The 9,453-nt window shown below is 43.1% G+C and overlaps 1 long non-coding RNA gene across 1 annotated transcript; it reads left to right on the top strand.

Annotated features, from left to right (window-relative positions):
- Positions 1-601: 601 nt before the first annotated feature.
- On the top strand, positions 602-2,143 carry LOC138527283 (uncharacterized). The gene is made up of 5 exons (XR_011283855.1): positions 602-705; positions 843-980; positions 1,092-1,220; positions 1,416-1,551; positions 1,838-2,143. It is a non-coding gene; the product is annotated as an uncharacterized lncRNA (long non-coding RNA).
- Positions 2,144-9,453: the final 7,310 nt, after the last annotated feature.

Here is a 9,453-nt window from a genome sequence, read left to right as displayed (position 1 = left end):
CTTACCCATCACTACTGAGATCATAGAAAGAGGTTGAAGCACCTATTGTCACACACACAAGAGGGGGGAATAGAGAATTATCTCTCAGCATGACAGAACAAAGGTTAATTTCCAAACTTAACACAGTAAAACAGGGTCTGAATTCCTCCGTTGAGTGGAACAGCCTGGTTTCTTAATTCAGTAAGAACAGTCCCCACCTTTCTCTCACAGTACCCCGAGATTTCATTTCTGCCACGGGGCTCTCTATTTTCTAGAGATATGATTGTTCCTTTCTTTTTTCCAATTGCTCTGTTTTCCAACTATATGTTTTGCACATATGTACTGGGAGAGGTCATACTTACAATTACACGCGTTTGCATTCAGGGTGCTATTCACCCGGGGCACCCTTTGCTCATGTGGGCACCCTTTCCTATAAATTATCTTTGTTACTCCGACAGATCACTACATTCATCTGTGCATTTACCAACTTTGCACTTTGTTTCCTTTGTTTCCTTATACATTGCTTTCCATTTCATCCGTTTAGCACCATTGTTATAACGAGTGTGCTATCTCTTTAAGAACAAGGCTGCCTCGCCTTTTCAGGTGATCTCAATACGCATCTCACGTCACGATGCATTTAAATGCACTTCCTGTCTGATTTCTCCTTCAGTCGGAGTATAATCGGGGATGCGAGCAGATGCTGTGCGCAGCACTTTGACAGCACCGGTAAGCCTTTTTAATGACTTTCATGATTTCTCACGCCCACGTTTACGCTGGGTCGTGTGGCTTGAGTTGGTTGTACAGCCTCTAGCTGCTTACCATGGTCTGTCCTCCAATTATTATTTTTTCCCCCTTGACTGTAGAGCCATTGACACGCCGTTTACCTGCAGAATCTGCTGCTCCATTGATTGAACAGCGACGCTACCAAGTTTCTCTACTGGCATTTTAGAAATCGTGCCATGAGTGTTTTCTACTTTGCTTCACACTTCCAGTGTTTTGAGGTATATACAATACTGTTCTTTCTAATAATGCATTTTTAGCACTTTCTGCGCTAGCAATCAGTACTCACTTTAAATAGAAGTGTCTCTAACACGATGCTCTCTCTAATCTAGGGAGGGCTCAAGCAGTGCTGCGCCCCGAGAACGCGGGACTGCCCATCTCTACATTTATAATTGGCACAGCCGTATCTGCAGCCACGAAATACCATACCCCTCCTTTCCAACAACGAAACTAATGAACATGTAAGTGATGTCTTTGGGTTTTGAATTAATCTTTCTCCCCCTGTGTGTTCCCCCTAGATCTCTCAATATAACCCACTTCAATAGCACTCAGTTTAGAATTCAACATGAGCTTGTTACTGGAATTACATAACATACCCAGTTTAACCATAATAATGCACAGTATTAATGGTATGGTCACTTTATATTTATTTCTAGAGTGACCCCCTGCGCTCACCTGGATGAATACATGAACTCGGCCACAGTAACGTTGCCCAGGGACTTCCAGTTTTAATCAACACAAGTCATTCAATGACCCTGTGTGTCCTTTTCACACTTGATCCTATGATGATAAGTAAGAGTTTGAACTACTTTATGTGTCACACTGTGTTATGCCATTTGTCCATGTCTCTCCTTTATAACTCTTTTTTCAACATCTTGGTGTAGACAATAAACATATGTCACAATTGTCTCCCATAGTGAAACATAGGCTTTTTAAATATCAAAACAGTCTGTTAATATGAGAACATCTATATGTTTAGCTAGTTGCTTATATAAATTGAATGTATACCTAAAGTTGCAGTAATATTTTTGAATTGCATGTGGTAATTATATATATATATGTATATACATCTTTCTAGATCTATGATGTCAGTATCATACCACCCATAAGGCCTACTGTGAAGAAATGATCCGTCCTGAAGATGGCCACAATATTCACCTTTGTATGGACACCTGAGAAAATGTTTTGGCCGAAACATGTCGACACTCCATATCTCAGTAAACGTCTAAAGTTAGGCGTTGCTAAAATTAGTATGTAGGATTATATGGTGTATTTATTTACCCATCTAGCCTTCTCTTTTCCCCTTTTTCGCCTACCGCCTTGGTTGTTTATGTGTTGATACAAAGAGGATTTATTTGCCTTTGTGTCTTATTACTTTGTTGATGTATAAAATTGCTTCTTTTTAAACCTTTTTTACATACTATTAAAATTTGTTCTCATGTACACCTTTGCTTCCGACCTTTTGTACCTGCTGACTTGTGTGTAAATGTTGTCATGTAGACATTTGTGTGTGTGACCATAGGTGCTTCAACCTCTTTCTAGGATCTCAGTAGTGAGGGTAAGTAATTCTCAGTGCCGGTTCCCGGCACACTTTTTCTTTCCTTGTGTATCCATCCCATTTTGAGAATTGCTCCCCCGTCAACAAACATTTTGGGATTGGCCTTTAATTTTTAATACACTTCCTAAATAAGTGACACACCCAGGTGACCACTTACAATTCCATGAGTGCAAAATGTTACTATCACATGTTCTAGACAATGGAAAATTCTCAGTTTTATCCCAATTTACTTTATTCCCCGATAGTTCATCCACCTCCTTAAACATATCTTTTATTATATCCCCACACACTTCAGGAGTCGACAACAAAAGCAGCATATCATCAGCATAGAATAGAATAGAATTTTATTAGATATACATATAGCAAAAGCTTTGTATAACATATCTTACAACACACTTAAAATTCATTCGACTTTGGGGATCAACAGGTTAAACAAATAAAATTCATTCGACTTTAGAGGTTTAGCATGTTAGAAACACAGTACTAATAAAAACACAGTACTAATCATAAAAAACATGTAACAATCTGTACGAGATGCAAATAGAACCGGACAATGAAGTATATTAAATTAATATCATCGCCATGCATGAAATCTAACCACAGAAGAGGGATATCTACCAGCTTTACAGCATTGTTATATGACTTAAAATAGTTTATGCATAGACAATTAAGACTTTCACATTCTGTTATTAGATGGCACACTGTTTCTTCAATGAGATTGCCACATAACCGACAATATTTGTGGTCATATGCGATATTATTCATCCACCTTTTGGTGATAGCACAACTGATACATTAAATTTAAGTAGTAAATATGTACAAAATACATTTGGGCTAGGGTATGCCGAAATGTATTTCGGGATAGACATACGAAGCCATCTCTGCTGACAAAACTCATTAGCTGATGTTAAAGTTTCCAAATGGAGCATATTCTGTAAGAATGCAAACTCATTTATTTTCCTCTTCAGCCAATATTTGATGTCACCAGACACTAAATAATTGCTACCATCGATAGCCACTTACTGTGAATTTGCTTCAAAACCCCAATAGTGCCTATCGGTGTAGTATCATCCAAATTTAAGAAGGCATTTATATATGGGACAATAATCGTATCAGATGACACAGTGATCAATCGTTGGTAGAATAGTACGCATTGGGTTATATATACATTCCAAATACCCTTTACATTGAACTCAAGGAACAGGTATTCTATACTTATGCATTTTGGTAGTCGGAACAGTCTCCTCAGTAATTTGGCTTTAACTTCAACCTTCCCAACCATAATTTCCTTTATCATCTCACATTGTCTAATGCATGCAGCAAGCGGCTCCAGCGCCAGATCAAATAAAAATGGCGATAATGGGCAGCCTTGTCGTGTGCCCTTCAACAATGGAAATGATTCCGAAATGACTCCATTAACCAATACCTGAGCCCTAACATCACGATGAATACACGCCACCATCTTCATGAATACTGGCCCAAATCCCATTGTTAGTAACGTGAATTCCATACATTTCCAATTAACCCTGGCAAAGGCTTTTTCAGCATCGAAAAAACTAATAACCTTATTTGAGTCCTTCCCATAATGTTCCCCAATCACATTCAACACAGTTCTAATATTATCATATCCAAATCGCCCTGGAATGAAACTCACCTGAGACTCGTCAATCAGATCCCCCATACATGACATTAATCTATTAGCCCACATTTTTGTAAACATTTTTAGATCTACATTCAGCAAAGAAATAGGCCTGTAATTTCCACACTTTTTATGATCTTTATTAGGTTTCGGGATCACAATAATCAGTGCCTCCTTCATTGAATCACACATTTCTCCTGATGCTATAAATTCGTTATAAAGCTCACACAAAATTGGTGCCAATTGAGTATCATATTTCTTATAGAATTCTGAGACTATACCATCCCGCCCTGGTGATTTCCCATCTTTCATTTGTGAAATTGCAGTACATACTACAGAAACTTCAATCGCAGAATCAAGCAAGGCTTGTTTATCTAGAGCCAATTTGGAAACCGTAATCTTTTCAAAGGATGTTCCTAAGCTATTTGTACTAGGATTAAGCTCTTCCCTATACAGTGTCTCATAAAAACTCCTGACGTATTCGCATATTTCTCTATTTCTATGTAAAGTATTACCCTCGTCTGTTTGAATAGAAGAAACACATGTATCAGTTATCATCCCTCTAAGCTTATTAGCCAATAATTTGCCATTTCTATCACCAAACTCCCGAAACCGCTGTTTCGAAAAAAACATGCCTTTACCTGCCAAGTTCTGTACATGATTCTTCAACTCTGTCTCTAGTTTTTTCAAGTTCAGCATTCTTTGACCTATATCATCACTAGCACAAACCTTTTGCATTTCTTTAACTTCAACTTCTAAATTTCTAACCTCCTCCTGTTTTTTTTTCTTTGCATGAGTGGCTCTACTAATCAGTTCCCCCCTTAATACCGCCTTAAAACAGTCCCAAACAGATTTGATTCCAGCTGAATCTTTATTTTCTGCAAAATAATGTTCAATAAGTTCATCCAATCCCACTGTAACCAAACTATCCTTTAGCGCGCTAGCTCGCATTCTCCATCTTTTAGTTTTGTCATTCACATTTTTCAAAAGTAACTGCATATCGAATAGAGCATGATCAGAGATAGCCCTTTCCAGTATATTTGAGGTTTCCACCTGACTACGTAGTGTATTACTAATAATAAAATAATCAATTCTCGAGTATGAATCATGTACAGGTGAATACAATTAATATTCCTCCTCACCATGATGAAGCTCTCTCCATACAGCTATGAATACCCATACTTGAATACAAACGTCCAGGGTTGGACTGGCCCTGAATGGCCAATCGGCCCGTGGCCGATGCGATTCGAGGCCCTGGGGGCCGGTCTTCTAATGTGGGCCGGTGTACAGGTTACCTTGGCTCAGGGCACTGGCTGGCTTGCCTGCGGGCTGCCTGCAGCCCGCTAAGCAGCCATCTACCACCACAGCAGATGCATTCATTAAAGAAAGGTAACACGAAAGTGTTACCTTTCTTTAATGAATGCATCACGTAGCCGTAGGCGTGCTGGCCTGGCAGTGCCATGGGGCCTGAGCCGATCCGGCGTGACGGCAGTTGTTGCAAATGCAATGAATCAAAACAAAAGGAGCGGCGACTGGGGGGAGTCGCTCCTTTTGTTGCGATTCATTGCCTTTGCAGGCCCGTGCCCCATTTCTTTCTTGTCTCCTCTCTCCACCTGCTGCAGCCCCTTTCCTGCAGGGGGTCCCCGGCTAGTGGCTGCCCTGCAACCCCTTCCTGCCTTTGATGTCCGTGCCCTCTGCGCCAGAGCCCTGCTGCTCTCACCGCTGTTAAAAGGAGAAAAGAGGGGTTTCCTGCATGAAAGGAGTAGGCCATCCCGGAATCTCTGGGCCAGGAATCTGCACCAGTGGGTGAGCCGGGGTCACCCACATCACCGACACACAGGCGTGGATCTGGCTAAGGCCCTCCAGCAGTATGGCGTCTACATAGGCATCCTGCACCAGAAGTTGGGCCTTAGGTGATCGAGATTGCCGCTGATGAGGAGTTGCCAGAAGCCGTGCTGGTGGAGCACCTGGCTGTGGTGCATGGAGACACAGCCCTAGTCACCTGACCGTGGACACCCCCTCCTGCCAGAAAGAGGTGAGTAACGGTGGGTGGCACGAGTGCTGTGCAGGTGGGTAGGGAGGCAGGGCTCTTGGGAAAGCTCCAGGGTGATGCTTGCTACAAAGACATCTGATGTTTTAATCTTTCTCTGCTGGCCACCAGTCACGCTAATTATTCCAGAATAAATGTACAGTCTTTATGGAACAACAAAATGGGAAATGTTTTTCATCATATCGCTCAATGCACTGAGCAACAGAAATGCTTTTTTTGCCCGAGCTAAGATCCTTTTGTTATCCAGGGCCATTGAGCAAAAGTCTGCATCAACAAAACTCCAGAACAAGCACATGGCTCGGGACCACCTGCGATCCACACCGAAGGTGTGAGGAGGGGAGATGGCAGGGTTGTGCAGTCATGGAGGAATGCTGCACACTCGACAGTTAAATATACGTTTCTCTCCAAGCAAATCAGAAATGAGACAAACCCCAATTGCAAGGCAAATTAATTATCAAATTGCATGACAAAATTTACTGTGGAACTGATAAAAGTGTAGCAACTTGGACGCAACGCTGGAGCCTCGCTCCTACACATTCCTGTGCTTGTGAAATGATGCTTCCCCTGTTTGCATCTGGTTTGATTATAGTAGAGGGCAAAGTGGGAGTGAACTAAAGGGTACAGGACTTTCCATTACTTCTCAGGGAAATCTGCCTTCATTCCCTTACTGTATGTGACCTGGTATACAGTCCCAGGACGGTAGGAATGACCACTTGTTTTTTTTCTATAATTTCCACCCTGCTGGGGATTTGAACCTGGGCTGTGCCCCGTAACAACCATCTATTAAACCTCATTATGCTTACTCTAAAGTGCTGGCTAAGCTCTGTTTATTTCAAAGGACTGCTTGCACACAAAGCCCATTCCCAAGTAGTTGGACAGCAATCTGTGAATTGCTGTGGGCGCAGGGGAGCTTGTGTAGGCACAGAGGTGTTGGCAGGTAATGGCAGGGGTGTGTCGGTGGCCATGGTCCTGGGCATGGCCCTTAAGAGGAGTGAATAGCTGGTGATTGCAACGTGAGGCTGCATCAAGCTACATGCTGAGGGGGGACAATGACACACTAATTCACATGTGCCCCCACCGATTTAGGCGCTATATAGATGAATGGTTGCCAAAAACACAGTCCATATGTTTTAGTGTAGCGAGTATTCCCCATTCTAAACCTAAGTGAAATCCATAGTCCTCCTGTGAATGTTTGCCTTTTGTATATTTCATAATGCGATCACTTCGTATATGGCGCATCGTTGCAGATTCTTCCCCCAGGTGCTGCAATAACCATAGCACATCAAGTGGCCATTGACTTCATTGTGCCACAATGAATGCTTTGTTGTAATGTGCCTCTCTTTCCCAACTCCCTGGCATGATGTTCAGGATGTTTGTTTGCATGTATGAGGTAACGAGTGCTCAGAGTATGGGATGTCCTGTGCGTGCACTGATTTCCCTATTTTGCCAACCTCTGAAGCCTGAAATTAGATGCATGCAGGCTTAACATGTGGTCAACTTGCACCATACCTGCAGATGAACTTAACTGGTATGCTGTTAAATCTCATTTACCAGTTTAAAGGTTCCACTACAGAATAATTGCAATTTTTACTATAGCCGATATGGTAGCTCAGTGGGTTGAGCGCTCACTGATGCAATGTGAGTGTGATCTGCAGGTCCGAAACACAGCAAGGCCATCTCAGCCTTTCATCCTTTTGAGGTTGATGAATGAGTACCAACACAAGTTGGGTGATACTGTATGCATATTTGTTCTATAAAAAAAGAGTTTAAGCGTAAGTGCTATACAATAACTTATTTCTATGAGTGTAACAGCTCGTTGGAAGCGTGAACAGTGATCAAACATCATCAACCTATCCGTAACATCTCCCTAAACCTCTTTCCGGTTTCCCTACTCCCCCTTCCTATCCAACCATCGTCACCCTAACCCTCCTTCCCTGCTGAGGTTGCGGAGCCCTGTATAGGCATCTATTTGCAGCAGGTCCCAAAACCGCGGTGGGGGCGGTTGGTTCATGCCACGCCTGCGCCTCGGAGCTGTGGACCCTGTCACAGAACTGTATGCAAAGTTATATTATTTTATGAGTTGTGTTGTGATGTAACAGACACATGACCATCCATAAGTAGCATCTTCTGTAAAGTTGTGAATTGACGCGATTCACGGATGATGGTTTGAGGGCCCCTTTTTTTGAGGCGAGGGGTGGGCCACTTTTTTTAGGCTAGGGGTGGGCCACTTTTTTGGGGGTGAGTGGTGGGACACTTTTTTTTTTGCGTGTCCGGGCCTATTTCTTGTCCCAGTCCGACCCTGCAAACGTCCTTAATTCTTCACTAATCTTTTCACTATGATATCTGCATTCCGACTTCTGATCCGTCTTACTATTGAAGGCAAGCGTCCCCAACCAGCACGATCCTCCCCGCAATGAGAGACAATGACGGACTCTCCCAAGTCGGGAATAAAGCCAAGACAGAGTGCGGGTGAGCTTAAATGGGAGTTTATCAATCAGAATAGGGCATGCAAAGAACTCTGCAAACTCCGAGAGAGCTCTGTCTGACAATAGCAAAGACAGGCGTATTTATTTACAAAAAACGTCATCAGTACCTATATACTATAAGGGGCACAAGTTCAATGGGATTGGGTGGCGATGACTAGCTATAGGTGCTGCTGCGATGTGGTTGGCCTTGGCTGGAGGACGTCACTGGTCAACCTCGTGGGTTGGGCTGGGCCTGGCAGGTCAGCTGAGTTCATCCGGGCGGTGTTGTTGTGCCATTGTGGCCAGTGTCAGAGATGAATGTCTTTTCCTGACTTATTTGCCCTATGCCATGCACACCGCAGTCATTCAGTCTTTGCAATGTTATCTTCTTTAGTAAATCTATCAATAGGTTATTCTACAGGTTAATGCAACACAGGAGGAATGCACCTTGTGAGGGGTTTGATGGTGATTTATCCGTACATGGTTACCAGTGTCCTGTTTGACCGGTACCATAGGTCGTGGAGCTAAGTCTCTGGGCATGGGACGGGCGGTACATGTCTTTCTGTCTCGTTTGAAGTTATTATGAATGGGCTGTTGTGTGTTGCCGCAGTATTGGGTGTCTTCGTTGCACCGGGTCATAAGTCTGAGGTGTTCTGGGGGGTTGTGGGGTTTACGAGGGGGCGCCTTGGATTTGTGTATTCAAGCGGAGGTTTACTGCTGGGCTGTAAATAGTGCAGGTGGCAGGCCGTGGCCTTGGGTGCTGTGGCGGGGACTACAAATCTTTGAAGCGGCTCCAGCCTAGTTGGGGGAGGTGGAGCAGCGTGGCGCGGGCCTTAGCTCTCTTATTTGGCAGACTTTGCAGGGTTGGGGGGGGGAATGGCCTTGCACATATTCACAAAGGTATTTTTCTCGTGTGTTGCTGACGATTAATGAGAACATCATTAACATTTGAACATCCTTATAATACTCATTTGGATCACTT

Source organism: Ambystoma mexicanum, chromosome 14 (assembly GCF_040938575.1).
Source record: "Ambystoma mexicanum isolate Mex_15411 chromosome 14, UKY_AmexF1_1, whole genome shotgun sequence".
NCBI classification, from domain to species: domain Eukaryota; kingdom Metazoa; phylum Chordata; class Amphibia; order Caudata; family Ambystomatidae; genus Ambystoma; species Ambystoma mexicanum.
This window is presented reverse-complemented; position numbering and strand designations above follow the sequence as displayed.